We start from the raw sequence: 17,608 nt of genomic DNA, 5'->3' as shown, positions 1-17,608 counted from the left end.
TGCTGGCCTCAGTCTTTGGAAGGATTAAACTTACGTACTTTCATGATCTCCTCTGACACAAAATAATTGTGTTCTTCTCAGGAATACTTTTAAATGTTTTTTGTTTGTTTACAGAGGAATACAGGGGAAGCTGAAGCTAGCTTTCTGTTTGTGAATTAGTCAGAAAAGTTCAATCGTTAATAAAAACGGTGCATAACAACCACAGTGTTTTAAAGTAAGAGAAATATTATACCTACATAAATTTTCTTTCTCTCTTTCCTAAACTGGGGAAATGAAGAAGCTGTTGCTACATAAATAAAGTCTGATTTTGTTTTTGTGGTTCTCTGACTCTTTCTCCGGGATTGTTTAGAAGGCAAGCTGTTTCTTCAAGAGATGTAGCAGTTGTTTTCAATGTTACCACAACTGTTACTCACGCTTTGCACATTTCCTTGACAGAGTTCAATGCAGCGTTCAGTTTGATGTGAGCAGTTGCAAACAGCACCCTTTGAGCTTCATGACTTGTTTTCTCTTCTTCAGATTGTGCATAACTTCTCCTGTGTGCCATTTTCCAAAAAAACAACAACCGTGCCTCCTTTGGTCCCGCTCACTCACCCACTAACTTCTCTGTCTCTGGGATGGAGATGAGGCAAGCCAGAGTTTGCAACGTCATTTCTCCACCCTTGGATCTAACTAAACATTTGGGGCACTGGGCTGGTTCAGACATGCACACACATCACTTGATCTCTCCCCTTTTGGCTATTATGTCTGGCAGCTGAACATGTGAACTGTCTTCATTGAAAAGTATTTCATTTAAATTCATGTGAGGTGATTTGAAAGATCTGTTTGTGGTGTTAGATCTGTAAAAAGGTAAAGGACCCCTGGACGGTTAAGTCCAGTCAAAGGCGACTATGGGGTTGGGGCGCCTTAGGCCAAGGAAGCTGGCGTTTGTCCACAGACAGCTTTCCAGGTCATGTGGCCAGCATTACTAAACCACTTCTGGTGCAATGGAACACTGTGACAGAAACCAGAGCTCACAGAAATGCCATTTACCTTCCTGCCACAGCAGTACCTATTTATCTACTTGCACTGGCGTGCTTTCAAACTGCTAGGCTGGCAGGAGCTGGGACTGAGCAACGGGAGCTCACCCCATCAAGGGGATTCGAACCGCCAACCTTCTGATCAGCAAGCCCAAGAGGCTCAGTGGTTTAGACCACAGCGCCACCCACGTCCCATACCTGTGTTAGATCTGTGGTGGCCCATTCACAGGAAGGGCCATAGCTCAGTGGTAGAGCATTTGATTGGCATGTAGGTGGTCCAAGTTCCAATCCCTATCACCTCTAAGTAGGACTGTGGATGTCCTATGCCTGAAATCCTGGAAAGCCATGGCCAGTCCGTGTCGACAATAATGAGCTAGATGAACTGACAGTAGCTTATTACATTCCTAATTTTTTCAAAAAGAAGAAAGGATACGCTTGACCAGCTGGGGATTAACATGCAATTAGTCATTTCCTTCTATTTTATCTACTGATGGTAATTTAACTTAGGCGTTTTGGGGGGAAAACCACATTTTAAAAAAAAACCCCACAAACCACTCAAATAGTTCCAGGTATTTTAAAACATGTTTTTTGTGTGTGTTTGTGTTATGTGAATATCTGAATGAGTCTGACAGTCTCCTTCAAGTGCTAACCTGAAAAACAGCAATCACACCTAATCACAGTGACTTGGACATTATCCAACACATTGGTGTGCTGTGGAGGGGGCACAACTTCACAAAAAGAGATTAGCTCTCATTCCTGACCCTTCCTGGGAATTTTCATGGAGAAATATACAGTAATCTAATAGATGAGGGAGTGGATGGTGCTCTGGTCTAAACCACTGAGCCTCTTGGGCTTGCTGTTTGGGTGGTCAGCGGTTTGAGTCCACCTGACAGGGTGAGCTCCCATTGCTCTGCCCCAGCTTCTGCCAACCTAGCAGTTTGAAAGCATACCAGCATGAGTAGATAAATAGGTACTGCTGTGGCAGGAAAGTAAATGGCGTTTCCATGTGCTCTGGCACTCGTCATGGTGTCCTGTTGCACCAGAAGCAGTTTAGTCATAGTGGCCACATGACCCAGAAAGCTGTCTGCAGACAAACGTCAGCTCCCTCGGCCTGAAGCGAAATGAGCATCCTTTACCTACTCTAATGGATATAGTCAGCTCAATGGCAGCAGCAGATCATTTAAAAAATACCAGGCTGCTGATATCATGGGAATTCTTGTCTCAGTGAACACCCAGTTCATACATTGTTGTGACCAGACCAATGATTTGGGGTAAACTTTCGGAATGTCCTTGTTTTTACCTTTAAAATATGGCAATCCTAGGTAGTATAAACATGTCCTTCCTTGTACACCTTGGGGAAACTCTTGATCCTACGTGTAGATTCATTCCCCCTGACCATCTTGCTCCTGCGGAAATGAAGGGGGGAAATTTCAGTCAACAGTTCTGATAAATGGATGAGGAGGATAATGGCAATGGCCTCTGTGCAGTGTACATGCATCATCGAGAGCATCACAATTTTAATCTGTGGAAGTATGGCAACAGAGTTTAAGTTGCTGTTGTTCAAACATGTAGCAAAAGGTTCTTGGCTGTTTTAAAAGTGGGCTGATTTTAATACACTTCTATTGTGTTAGCAACTGAAAACTTTGCACTTAGGAGGCAGGTAAACAAAGCCAACAGAAAACCAGTCCTTGTCCCAAGGACTGCAATCGTGAAAAGGCATGCAAATTAGGTAACAGGTCAAAGTCAAGATGGAAAAGGACAAATAAACACATTTCTTTATTTCCTCAAGGTTGTTTGCTGCAGCAGCTATAACAGTTCTGGTGCAGTGGGACGAGCAACCAAAGCAAGTAAGATAATTTAGCTTAAGAACTGGAATGCCATTAAACTTCACTTTCTCTGAGTGGGCTTAATGTCTAGGTGCAGAAGTTGGGGTGCAGCCCCTATGCAAGCTTCCCAGCAGGAAGAAGGGGAGGGGTGAGGTGACAGGGAGGTTGGTGCAGTGCAAAGACAATAGTACCTTAGGTTAAGAACTTAATTTGTTCTGGAGGTCTGTTCTTAACCTGAAACTGTTCTTAACCTGAGGTACCACTTTGGCTAATGGGGCCTCCTGCTGCTGCCGCCTCACGATTTCTGTTCTCATCCTGAAGCAAAGTTCTGAACCCAAGGTACTATTTCTGGGTTAGTGAAGTCTGTAACCTGAAGCGTCTGTAACCCGAGGTACCACTGTAGAGCCAATTCAGTGCTCCTGCTGCTGTATTTGCAGCAGGATGAGCTCCCTGCTACCTTACCCCTCATCCACTTCCTCCCAGTAAGCCCACCTGCCAAGAAGGAAATGACCTTATGCCCATCAAGTGTTTTGGACTACAACTCCTGTCAATCTTAGACAGCACTGCCTCTGGTGAGGCATGACGGGAGTTGTAGTTCAAACTCAGCTTTACACAAAAGGGATTTGGATTTTCCCTGGCAGTTATTTACTGAAGTTGGCAGTGTAATCTCCTGACACAGTTCTTGGCTTTAGTCTATAACTAAAGGCTAGGATGATTTTGTTCTCAGAAATTGCCTTTCCTTTAATGTTCTTGAGTAGATCTTCAGTGGTGATCGATTCCAGAAAGAGCTTGAGTCTTACAGAAGAAAGGGATGCTAAAAGCATTCTCAAAGCATTCGGACCCGTTGTTCTAGTTGTCTGAGATCTGGAATTTGGTAAACCAAATCCCAAGCTTTGATTAAGTATTAGATCACTGATCCCAGATAAGATCCCAGATAGATTCTGATTAATACTACTTTTAGCCAGGTCTCCACTAGAAAATAAGTACAAGCCCTCCATTCCTGAAGCTGTTCTGCTATCATATTTTTTTATCTGCTATTCAAAACCATTGACAGATTTACCCACATGCTAAAGTACTCCTGCATTATCTGACTTGATTGAAAATTCATATGTCACATTCCCTGCCATCGAGGTGCCATCAAAGCCATTTATGATAATTACGAAACCCATAATGCCAACAGTAAAAAGTTGTTAAACATTTAGAAACCTAAAAAAGCTAAGCTAGAAGCCAGAATGGACAGAATTAAACATGCCCAATAAAAAGTGCCAGAACCCCCAACAGCAAAATCAACTCCCTGACCAGTAAGCAGAGACAAAACGTTCCAGAACACACACACACACACACACACACACACACACACACACACCACTTAACACAGTGCTGGGCAACCAACAGGGAAGTAGCCAAGCATACCATTATAAGGCAAAAAAAGAAAGAGAAAGAAAGAAAAGAAAGAAAGGTAAAGGACCCTGGACAGTTAAGTACAGTCAAAGGTGACTATGGGGTTGCAGTGCTCATCTCACTTCAGGCTGAGGGAACCAGTGTTTGTCCACAGACATCTTTCTGGATCGTGTGGCCAGCATGACTAGACTGCTTCTGGTACAATGGGACACTGTGATGTAAAACCAGAGTGCACGGAAACACGATTCACCTTCCCGCCACAGTGGTACCTATTTATCTACTTGCACTGGTATGCTTTCGAGCTGCTAGGTTGGCAGAAGCTGGGACAGAGCAACAGGAGCTCACTCCGTCGTGGGGATTCGAACAGGCAACCTTCCGTTCAGCAAGTCCAAGAGGTTCAGTGGTTTAGACCACAGTGCCACCCGCTCCCCTATACCATTGTAGGTGACGCAGAAATGTGGGCATCACCATGGAGAAGGTGTGATTGAAAGAAACATACACCATATAGTTATCAGTAGGGCTGGGCGATACCTCGTTTTCAACATTGTGATATATCAGCAGCTAAATACCATGATATGCTGATATATCATGATGTCTGACTCTGGAATGTATCTCAGCTACTTCTTCTTCCCAACCTTAAGGGAGGAAGAAGCAGCCAAGATACATTGCCCAGCCCTACCAAGCCATGATACCGCTCTGGCTTGTGTGAGCTGGAGGGGCATCAGGGCTTTGTTAAACTGCTCAGCTGGATGCAAGAAGCCTCCTGCCCCCCCCCAGGTGAGCGAGCCCCAATATCATGTCCAGCGGCTGGGCTGTGGATGGAGGGCAGGAGAGGGTGAGCATGATTGAAGTGTGCAATGTTTTTTTTCTAAAAAAAATATTTTCTATATTGCCCACTATACCTTGGACCCAGGAGGCTATTTCTTACCTTACCATCAATACAGAAAAGATGTCTCTCCCCAGCAGAGAAGGTTCTATGGCTTCTTAGTGATGTAAATGCTTCTGTCACTCATAAAGTCACCTTTTTTTTTGTTTTGGTGGCCAAAAAGATCAGAAAGAAGACCCTGGACAATACAGAAGTGAACTGTAAGGGAGATGCAGAGATCTAAATAGAGACCATTATTTGTGGCGCAACACCCCTTTTGCTTGTACTGTTTTTGAGTCAGATTTGTCATGGCCAATGGCTAGCACAATAAAGTTATTTGGATTTGATTGGCCTAAATCTTGTAGCCTTAGACTGCAATCCCTGGTACCTCTACCTAGGTGTAAGCCCTAGCTAGATATAGAAGGATTCACATCTGACTAAGAACATATAAGTTTGTGTTGTAAGCAATATTTAATGTTTTGAGAAACTGGCCCTGTTTTAAAAGATCATTGCACACCATTCATTTCCCCCATCTAATAGCAAGAAGCACTAGCCATAATTTAACATATCTATAAACAAGTGACTGAACACTATGATTGTTGTTGTTGTCGTCATTGTTGTCATTAGAAAAGAAGACTTCATTATCCTGCCAACATTACCAAGCCAGAATACAGGTCAATTTGCAAACTAATTTGACATTTATCTCTAGTTGCCCAAGCTGATAAGGGTGTTCTCATTCAGGTGACAGTATTTAGTGTTAATAAGTATAGATCTATTTATAACATCTATCCTTGTCATCTAGAGGACCTGGTACTGTTAGGGGAAACTGGAAGATCCAATTATAAGACCATCTGGTGTTTTGATTTTCAGTTGTAAATCTACGATTTCTATTCACAGCAGCTGTACGCAGCGGAGAGAACAGGATAGTTGTTTTTATCTCTTTCATTGTTTCTTGCAGTAAGCTGCTAAAAACATCTGTCACTTCCATCTGCTAAAGAGGTGGCAGCAGCTCCACTTCAAGCTCTTTGGGTGGTGTTTGGATGGGTGATTGGAATCTGCTTCCATTGAGCATCAGAATCGCCACCAAATTTCACTAACCTCCCCCCCCCCAAAAAAAAAATAATGCCCAAGAAATATCAAGAAAAGCCAAGCATTTTGGTAATATTAACCGCTGATGGGAGTTTTCTGGAAAAGTTCACATGGGGGCAGGGGGAATCCTAGAAGGTATGACGTCCTAAATAATCATTGAATTTGCCACGTTTATTTTTGCTTGCATTTACTGAACAACAGTTTTTAAAAAGTTGACTTGTCAAAGCTTGCGATTGACATCCGTTCCTTGTTACTAATGAATCGGTGAAATGCAAAACTTTTTGCAGAAAGACAAAACAAAATATGAAATGAAATTCTGCATAAATTATCACACACACCCCACATCACTGGAATTGACAAAACATTACAGGGGGTTTTTCAAAGTTGATTAAGCTACTTGTTTTATCACTATCATCTGGATCCAATAGGAATTTAGTCACTAACTTATAAACAATAATAATCAAGGTTTGCAACTAATGTGGCTAAATTAACAATAAATAGGCTGTTTTCAACAAAAAACAAAAAAACAATTTAGCTCACATTAATTTGCATGGTGTGTGTGTGTGGGTGTGTTTTTTTAGCCCTTATAAAGTTGAGCTAAAATAAACATCTGACTGGAGTAATTATTTGCAATCATCTGTATAATGTATTAAATACATTTTTAATTACTGCTTCCTTTTTTAAAAAGTGAAATATTCAGTATGTTTTGGCAGCTGTCAGTGTAAAATGTCAAAACATCAACCATAAATAGGCTGAAGGATAATTCAGTCCCCACTAAACACGCCATACATTTAAAGCACACCCTCCTTCTCTAAAGTATCCCAGGGACTGCAGCTTACCCTTCATAAAGCTACAATTTCCAGCACCCTTATCTATCTCTCTTTTAATTCACTTTGCCATCAAAATGTCCTTTGTTTTAACTGAGACCATGTTACGGCATCCAGAGAAGTGTAAAATCTGATGAATAGTGATGATTCTCATTAGACTGAGATGTAGATTTGGTCCATTCATTATGGGATTTCCAAATAAACATAATTCTCCAAGTTCTCCATCATGTGTTTCCTCAGGCTGCATCTTCCTTTCCACCACTAAAAGGCCCCTTTTCTACATATCAGGAGTGATGTGGTTGCTACTGTCTCAGCAGAATTGTTCCAATTCTACACATGGAAATGTCTAAGGGCTTCCACCTATAGAGAATGGGCTTTCTAGTTTCTCTCCAGAAGTCTGTCGCTCTCACACTGTGCAAATTTGCAGGAAAACCCAACCCTGTGGGATAGACATTTTTTAAAAATAAATTCATGGGAACAGCTGTGGAGATGCAATGGTGTAGTGCCATTGGTGTAGTGCCCATACATGAAACTCATTGGGTGACCATGCGCCAGTCATTTTCACTCAGCATAACCTCACAATGTTGTTGCTAGGATGAAACGGGAAGGGAAGAACCATAGACGTCACCTTGAGCTCCTTAGAAGAAAATGAGATGTATGAATATAAGATATAAACAAACAAACAAACAAACTGTCCCATGGTCTTAGCTGCATGTAAGGTCTTTCCCCCCAACTATGACAAGAGAAGAAAGAAGAAGAAGAAGAAGAAGAAGAAGAAGAAGAAGAAGAAGAAGAAGAAGAAGAAGAAGAAGAAGTAGTAGTAGTAGTTTGGACTTGATATCCCGCCTTTCACTCCCCTTAAGGAGTCTCAAAGCGGCTAACAATCTCCTTCCCCTTCCTCCCCCACAACAAACACTCTGTTAAGTGAGTGAAGCTGAGAGACTTCAGAGAAGTGTGACTGGCCCAAGGTCACCCAGCAGCTGCATGTGGAAGAGTGGGTAAGTGAACCCAGTTCACCAGATTATGAGTCCACCGCTCTTAACCACTACACCACGCTGACAAGACCACAATAGTCAAGCTCCACAAGGCTTCATTCTTGTATTAGGCCACGTGGTTCTATCCACTGTGTTTCCTTATCTGCTTCAGGAAATCTAGAACATCAAAAAAGAGCCATAGGTGAGCACCAGTCATGAAGCCCGAATCAGATAAGAAGAGGCCCAAACTGGGGTGGTCTGTCTTCTGTGGTTCCATACACATAAAATACAGGGTATCTAAAAATGCATCCCTGTCTGAGACCAGCAATGATGCTTTTGTGCTCAGCATGACTCCCTGGCTTTTCCCCAGTTGGGATCTCAGATATGTGCTTGCCCCATAAAGTTGGAGAGGGGGAGGGGGAAGAGCAGTGGTGCAGAGGGGAAACGGCAGGTGAAGGATGGGTTAAGAACGCTTATGCCTGTTGTTCCTCCCCCACCCCCAGTGTTTTGCTGAGATTTCTAGATGCTTTCGGCCACCAAACATCTTGAGTGTCATTTTCTTGGCTGAATTCACAAATGCACACTGCTTACCATCATATCTAAACAATACGTTTATTTTATGCAGAGAAATTAATGCACTACCCCTGCACAAATTTCTTTCTTGTAAAGGCCAATAAATGGTGCTCTATATAAAGTTGCTTGCAGCCTTGAGCTGTTTTACAAGATCTTTGGCTGGTTTCACACAAACCATAAAACACAAGAAACCCAGCCAAAACCTTGGTTGTAAATGATTGAAGGTGGGAAATTGCCTTCAAGTCAGTGTTTATAATGTTCCTGTTTTTCCTTGTAAACCTGGTGTTACTTGGTCTGTTTAAGAATTACAAAATACATCTTTGGCCCTAGCCTATGATGAATGAGATGCCACTTGAATGAGAGACGGGGGCAGAATAGTACAAGCATTGTTGAACTAGAGGTTCCTTAATATTATGAAAGCATTTTTAACATGATCTCCTTGTCATTTTGAAAGGTGGTCTGATCAGGGTGCCGGAACTGATTTAGCTACCATCATAGTAATGCTTTGTCGAAACGTTGGCTATTTTCAAAAGCTCTCTCTCTCTCTCTGGGAGAGAAGCAGAGACTGCTGGCAAGACTGTAATAAGTGGAATGCAGATGTAGGGAATGTAATGGTATGGCAAAAGAATACCACTGGCACATATTAATAATAAATCAGACGAGCTAGAACTCAATTATTCTCAGACGGAAAGGGGAAAAGGACATTCTCCCATACTCCATTCTGTAAGAGCAAATAGATGTTGAACAAACCTCATAATGTACCTCCTATGTATTGTGGTATGATTCATCGCAGGCTAGCCCCAGGATCGAATGAGTCACATGAAAGGTATAAAAGAACATCTTTTCAGCAGCCAAACCAAGCTGCTTATGCACAGCATAAATTAAGGCTGTCTTGAGACTCTTGAGCGGTTTTCCAAGTTAGCAGGATCCAGGGTTTGTTTTGAACAAAGTCTTCTTTTTTTGTTATTTTAGATTGGAGCCATACACAGAGGGCTCTTCATGAAGTTCAAAGCAGAAAAGTGACTTGCAATGCACAATAATTGTCCCTAGATTGTGGTACCACTTAGTGCAGGATGTGTGTATGAGCATTGTTTGTTTGAATGCTCCTTCCAAGCGGGGAAACCAGACACAGAAAACGGGGCTACAGCCTGATCATAGGAAGCTGCCTTATACTGATTCCATCTCTCTCTCTATTGTCTACACTGGCAAGGGTTTCAGACAGGGAATATTGATCATGCAATTTGCCCCACTTACAGAGTGATCTGGACACAATTTCAGGATGTGATAAACTTTTTGTATACACTGGACCTCATTTGTGATTGATGCTGAGTACTATGATGAGTAAAAAGTTGCTGTGGTTAACCAGCAACATCCTACAACTTAACTTCCTACACTTCCCTTTATAAAAGCAATCTGCCGAGTAGAAAAAGCTCTGACTTCATTGCTCTCTGCAGGACAGCAATTGTTCATTCATTGCATCGACACATGGGTGAGGCCATGCTGACCAGCCCCACTCCAGCTGAAATGTGCTCTGATTAGTGCTACCTCCATGCATTCCACACATATATCTTCAGGGGGGAGTCTTGACACATACAGCTGTGCATGCAATGATTTCTGTACTGTGTGGAGCCCTGTGCAATTGAGGTTCCTGGTTGTAGTGATGCCTTTGTACATTCACCTGGACATAAGAAGTATCTCTTCTTCCAAACTTTTTCACTGTATGCAAGGATGCCAGGAAGTGGGCTGGTTGTCACGGTCCGGCTCATGTTCTGACCCAAGGCATGAACAGAAATCCTGAACGGGGCCCTTGTTTTTTATTCTACATAGAGTTGGCACCAAAAATACAGCCTAAAGCAAAATGTAGAGTTAACTTGGAGGTTCCTATTCAGCTGAAACACTGGAGGAATGTTGAGGGTGGGGGAGATTGTGTTTTGGCAATGTACATGCATCCCTAAATTGCCTTCGAATTTCATTCAAATTAAGATTGTGCATACAATGCAACTTTTCTCTCCCAATACTATTCCAAACACGCTTCATACCTAGGGTGGTCTTCTGCCAAGAGAATGTCATAGACTTCAACATTTCTCTGATGAAAATAGGGACATTCTATTCTATTCTATTCTATTCTATTCTATTCTATTCTATTCTATTCTTATTATTATTATTATTCCCTGCCCATCGGACTAGGTTGCTCCAGCCATTCTGGGGGGTTTCCAACATAGATATAACATAATAAAACATTAAACATAAAAACCTTCCCTATAAAGGACTGCCTTCAGTTGTCTTCTAAAGGCTGTATAGTTACTTATCTTCTTGGCTTGTGGGTCATATAACTCCATACCGTCCAACATTTCTTTGATTAAAAGAAAGATATCCTGCCACGGCATTTCCGTTCGCTGCTCTGGTTTGCCAGAAGCGGCTTAGTCATGCTTAGTCATGCTGGCCACATGACCCAGAAGCTGCACGCCGGCTCCCTCGGCCAATAAAGCGAGATGAGCGCCGCAACCCCAGAGTCGGTCACGACTGGACCTAATGGTCAGGGGTCCCTTTACCTTTATCCTGCCATAGCCTCCAACATTTATCTGATGGAAATAGAGATGTCCTAAGGAAAAGGATTCAGGGATTAAATCAGAAACTGGACACCTTCTGTAAATCTGAGACTGTCCCTGGAAAATAGGGATACTTGGAGAGTCTGGAATGTGTGCTGTTTTCGCTGGAAAAGCACAGATATCCATGGTATCCATATGTACAAAGCTTAAGATGAGCAGCTGTGAATAGCATTGTATAAGTTTTCCTTATGCCATGCATTAGCCCAGTATTTGTTATCCATACATTGAAGCATTGATGTAGCAATTCATTGCAGATTGTGGGTGGGGGGTGGAGAGCAAGATCTCCAACTGCAAACCAAGGTCAGAAAGGCCTAATCTTCAGCAAAACTGTCTGTGATGTATGAAGGACACTTTGTAAGCTACTGAGAACCTAAGGACACTGCAATTTCAGAGGTCTCAGTGTGAGAAGTGAATAGCTATTGTTAACTTTCCTTACACAGAAGAGGGTTTCTTTGTTGCCGCAGCCTTAACAAACCAAGATGACACTAAAAACTTTGATAAAACCAAAATCCCTACTGTGACAAATACCCCCTGTGGGTTCTATATTGTACAAACAGCTGGATTGATAGCAGAGGAGTTCACACAATGGACACTTTTACAGGAGCATGTCGGGAGAATAGAAAAGAAAGCAGGCTAAGCAACCCTTCAAAACATGAGCAACGTTTACTAGGATTTCATCCCAAACTTAAAGAGGAATGACATGGAAGCGAGTCACATTGGTTCCAATTGGCCTTGATTCCGTGTAATGGCCACAACTTGGATCTATATTCTGTTGGAAGCCAGCAAGAATGGCTGGGGCAACCTAATCAGATGGGTGAGATATAAGTAATTAATGCAATTGTTGTTGTTGTTGTTGTTGTTGTTGTTGTTGTTGTTGTTTTCATTTCCAGAATGTTATTTTTTATATTCTTTATTGAAAAATAAAAAGTACAAAATTACGAGTGCACAGAGTAAGATAAGACACAAAAGAAGTAGAAACAAGAACGAGTGCCCATGCAGAAAACAAAACAGAACACCTACAAAACAATATTGTGTACATTAAAAAGGGGGGGGGAAATGTTGTTATAGTTAACGAGACCCCCCGCCTGTGTACTCCCCTCCCTTCCAGTCCATGGGCATGCTGTGCATGTGCCCACAAAAATCGCTTACTCAAGTGACTGGCAGAGCCCACACTGCTAAGTGTTCAAGGGTTAAATAATCAAGCCTCCACTTTTTCCCTATTGGGCAAAATGCCCAATGTGACAAGCGACGCCCCTCCGTTTGGGAGAAACCAACTCTCTTCTTCTTTCATGGGAGGGGAGTGTGGCAAATACACTCCCAGCAGAGAAGGGGACCAGAGTTCCCCCATTCTCCCACTTGATCTTCCCTTTCCTCTTGCCTTGGAATGAGTAACAACAGTGGCAGATTTGGGGCTTTAAAATTTCAGCAGCACCCTGTGCAACACGTATATTTGAGGCCCCTCCACCTCTCTTCTTCCATTCTATATCCTGATTGCAGTGCCCTCTGTGGTGCCTTTTCAGCTCAGTACCCAGTGCGGGCAAACAAGCCACGCTCCCCAAAATCTGCCCCTGGTGACAATGTATATTTGAAACAAGCAGATGCCGCATTTGAAACTAATTTTGCTTTGAGCATCTCTTGTGAGGATGCAGCTAGTTCTTTTGCACTGCATCAATTTACTCCAAGGAAAAGCAAGCAAAATAGAGAGTCAAAATGGCGAGACGTTAAAAGGTCTGCTTGTACCATGATTTATATTTTCACTTTGGACAGTGTTTTATTGACTTCGGTAAATCTGGGGCATTACAGCAAACTGATTGAATGTGTCGGATTACCAGGAGAGCATAGATTTCTTCCTGTCTCTGCAACCCAGTGGGACATCATAAAAGTGAGAGTAAGTGCAGAGGAAAGGTGTCATCAGAAAAGAGAATTATTTTTCCCTTTGCCCTTTGCTTTATTTCAGAGGGTGGTTTGTAGACTAGGGAACAAGAAATACATCACCTGTTTTCTTTGGGTTTCCCCTTCACTCTCCCAATCATACCTACACAAATATTAAAGTGAACATGTTGTTATTAATATAGTCTAAGGGCTGGTCCACAACGTGGATGTCATTTCTTTGCACATGGTTGCTGTATACTAGTGATGACAGGGTAGCTGACTGTGTGAATTTCCTCTACTGAAAAACAGTGCAAAGTCAGGGCTCTGGGGACTGATGTCTTTGTCTGCAAAGTCTGTGGTGGCCTATTTACATAGGCAACTTTTCATGTGTTGCTGTCACATGATGGCTGTGGGACTGGTTTGGGAGCCAATGGATCCCAGACTAGCTCAAACCCATCCCCACTTCACTTCCCAGAAAGCGACTTGACAGGCAGAAGGGGGAGTTCTGCATCAGCAAAGTGATACTGGTGTCACTCCACAATTGATGGGAGTTTGACAGAGGCTGGCACGGGCAGGTGATGGAATACCGTTGCTCCATCGTACTCCCCCCCCTCCATCCCAGCACAAAATGGTGTGTGCGTGGATTGCTCTGTCTGATTGTAAGCTTGAGGAAGAGATTGCCTTCTTACTGGGTTTTTAAAGCCCCTTCAGCACCCTTTGTCAAAAAACAGGCTTGGTTCTCTAGATTCTTTTCTTTGTTCTCTACCCCTCCACCATACCTATATATATATTACTGCAGCTTCCCCCTACAGGCTCTTCTGTGGAAAGTTGTTTTGTGCTGAAGTCGAGTTCACATGCAGTTCTCAAACAAAGGAAGGACTGTGCAAATCTGGTTTGCATGCGTGTATGTATGTATATATGTGTGAGATTTATACATTCATCATTAGGCCTCAGGGTGGTTCGCAGGATAAAAACAAGTAAATAATGAAAAACAAAACAGCAAAACAATACCCCCCTTTTCACAGATACATTTAAAAGGCTGTAGAATATTGATCAGCCAAAGGCCTGAAGGCTTAAGAGGAACTTTTTTGCCTGGCACCTAAAATATATATAATGAAGGCCAAGGCGAAACTCTCTGGGGAGAGCATTCAACAAATAGGAAGCTACTACAGCAGGCACCCCCAAACTCGGCCCGCCAGATGTTTTGGGACTACAACTCCCATCATCCCTAGCTAACAGGACCAGTGGTCAGGGATGATGGGAATTGTAGTCCCAAAACATCTGGAGGGCTGAGTTTGGGGGATGCCTGTACTACAGGGAAGGCCCGTACTCAGGTTGCCACCCTCTAGACCTCACACGAAGGCACACGAAGAAGGGCCTCAGATGATCAACGCAGAGTCTGTGTTGGTTTTTATGAAGAGAGGTGGTCCTTGAGGTATTGCTGTCCTCAGCTGTTTAAGGCTTGATTGTTCAAAACCAGCACTTTGAATAGGGCCCAGAAACCACAGGCTTAGCCGAGGGGGGCAGGGGGAGCAGCTGTCCCCATCCCTGATCAAGTAAATAAATAAAAAATACTTAACTCATTGACCAATTTCATCACAGATAGTTTGGATCTGCCCCCCTAACAAAAGTCCTGCCCTCCCTAACAAATATCCTGGTTACTCCCATGCAGTAGAAACTAATTGGCAGCCAGTGCAGTTGGGCCAGGATCAGTGTATATGCACCTAGCATGGTCACCTTATGAACAAGGTGAGCTCTTCCATCATACAGTGAAGGACAGTGCGTCCAGTAAGTGCTTCAACCAGGCTTAAATCTCTACAAAACTTCTTGCAACAGTGCCAGGGGGATTAAGTGCTGTCTGGGGCAAAGAACAAGATGCTGCGTTATTGCCATTACAGGTGCAGAAGATGACCAGACTGACAGTTCAATCTTCACTGAACACTTGCAATGGGACAGCATCTTCTATTGCACAGGAGGACAGCAGGGAAGCTAAGGAGCTGCAAGACAGGCTCCGTGACACACATAGGCAATGTATTTTGGTATCTCACCACTGATTCTTGGCATTGGGAGAGATCTGTCAATTTTGATATCGCTCACTTTCTCATTTTTCCAATCTTCAGTTCACTTCCTACATTGCCATATTAGTTTGTTTGTTTTTTAAGTCAATGCGAAAATTTGTCAGCATTTTAATGCAAATTTCATATGTAGTTTTGCCGAATTTATGCAAAGCAATGTTTCCTGAAATAATACAATGTCTGTATGCCGTTTTCTCTAATAAATACATTTAAATGCACATTTCACCCTAGTGCATGCATTTGTGTACACAGTACTTGACTGGAAAACTGTCTTGCAAAATGAGGAGAGGTGTGAATTTCAAAGGGTTTGGTTCACATTTTGCTTCTGAGAGTGTGGTTTGGGTAGCTTCACCTATAAATGCAAACGGAATAGAATTTATCATCCCTCTGTAACTGCTCTCCATCCCCATATCTGCTGCCTGAGCCAGGCTGTCTATCTTTTCTTAATGGCAATGTTGGCTGTGTCTCACAAACAACCTCTTCAAAGTAGGTAATGTTTGGATTTCTTGCATCCTCTCCAACGCAGATTTCGCCTCCACCTATCTTCTAGGGGGCTCCAGCAGCCTCACCTCAGTCTCGATCTAAGCAATTTAGCTAGCTCCACTCCCAAGAGTTTTTAACATTTCCAATACAATGGATAAGCTCCCCTGTCAGAATTTTTAAAAATGTTTTCTTCCCTTTTGAATTATTTATTTTGTTTACCAATGACAGCGCATTAGAAAAACAGCAGAATACAGACTTGAAAGCAAAATGTATAATAAGAGAGATAAATGAAAACCAGAAATGTTGGGAGGGAAGGCAAGTAGGTGCTGGAGTCTATGTATTATGGTTCTAATGGGACAGGACTGAATGTTGCATAGGCTGCATTCACACCTTAAATGTAAAGTGCTAGGATGCCTATTTAAACAAGCATGGCTTCCCTCAAAGAGCCCTGGGGGCTGTAGTTTGTTAAGGGTGCAGAGAGTTGTTGGGAGATGCCTACAGTTTTCTGAGTGATTTAACCATCAATCCACAGGGAACACTTGCAACTGGAGCTCTCCATGCCTCTATGGGGAAGCCTCATTCCACCCCCAATAAATGTGGGGCACCTTTGCCCACCCTGCAACACTGGGGCCCATAGATTGCAGCAAAACACTGGGCAAGGTTTTGCGCAGTATCTTGCCTGTGCAATAGGCTCATGGGAAAAGGCTGTGTGGCGAACTTGGAGAAGGAGGCGGGGAGAAAGCCCCATTTCAAAAGCAGAAGCTCTTGCATGGGTTTTGACTGACAGGGCTCCTCAGCTGAATCCTGCCCAATACAATTAGCTGCTGGTATAATAAATAATATAGGGTTGGATTCACCATAGTGATTTTTTAAAAAAGAATTATTTATACTTTCCATAATCACATAAACAAAGCAAAACATTAATTAAACACTGACTTCCCTGCCTCGTCCTTCCGTGGTTCCTTCTGATTACCCCTTACTTCTGCATATTCTATTTTCTTCGCATTTTCCCTTATTCATTTTATGTCAACGTGCTTATTTTTTAAAACTTTTTACTGCTGAATGTATTCTAATGCTGCTAACGTTCCAATCTGTTTACAGTGAGTCTTCAAATATTCTACAAACATTTTCCAGTCTTCCTTAAATAACCTTTCTTCTTGGTTTCTTATTCTGCTGGTTCAGCTTGCCAATTCTGCAAATTCCATCATTTTTAGCTGCCTGCCTTGGTACTGCTCCCTCCCTCAATTTCTGCATGTATAGCATTCGGACAGCTGTAGCTGTGTAGAGAAACAGATTCCTTAGATCTCTGAGGACATCTGGCCCAGTTATTCCTAAAAGAAAGGCTTCTGGTCTTTGTTTATAAAAGATCTTTTAAACATTTTCCCCAATTTCATTATACAGTGGTACCTCGGGTTAAGAACTTAATTCATTCCGGAGGTCTGTTCTTAACCTGAAACTGTTCTTAACCTGAAGCACCACTTTAGCTAATGCCCCCCCCCCCCGCCGCCGTGCCACTGCGGCACAATTTCTGTTCTCATCCTGAAGCAAAGTTCTTAACCCGAGGTACTATTTCTGGGTTAGCGGAGTCTGTAACCTGAAGTGTCTGTAACCCGAGGTACCACTGTATATCATCTTCCCTTTGCCAATTTGGATTCACTGTAGTGCTATGGAGAATGTAAAATGGAACATTTTGCCTTTCTCCTGCACCCCCCCAATCTGTTCTGGGTTTTCCCTAACTTCCAGAATAAATTTGGGGACATGGGAAGAGGGGGGGGGGAGAGTCCTGCTGTACTAGCACTAATCATTGTGCAAATATTTTGCTGAATGTCACCCATAAGCTTTATATGTTTATCCAAGTTTAATAGTTATTCTTTGCTTTTGAAGTAAGTGTTCACTCAATTTTCAAGTCATTCACTGATTAACAATGAAAGGGCTGTATTAAGTGTCAATTTAATGTATGATTAACTGCCAAAATATGCTGCTAGAAGATACTAATGA

This window comes from Podarcis bocagei, assembly GCF_964188305.1.
Source record: "Podarcis bocagei genome assembly, chromosome: 17".
NCBI lineage: Eukaryota > Metazoa > Chordata > Lepidosauria > Squamata > Lacertidae > Podarcis > Podarcis bocagei.
The sequence above is the reverse complement of the archived record's forward strand: the minus strand, read 5'-3'. Positions refer to the sequence as shown.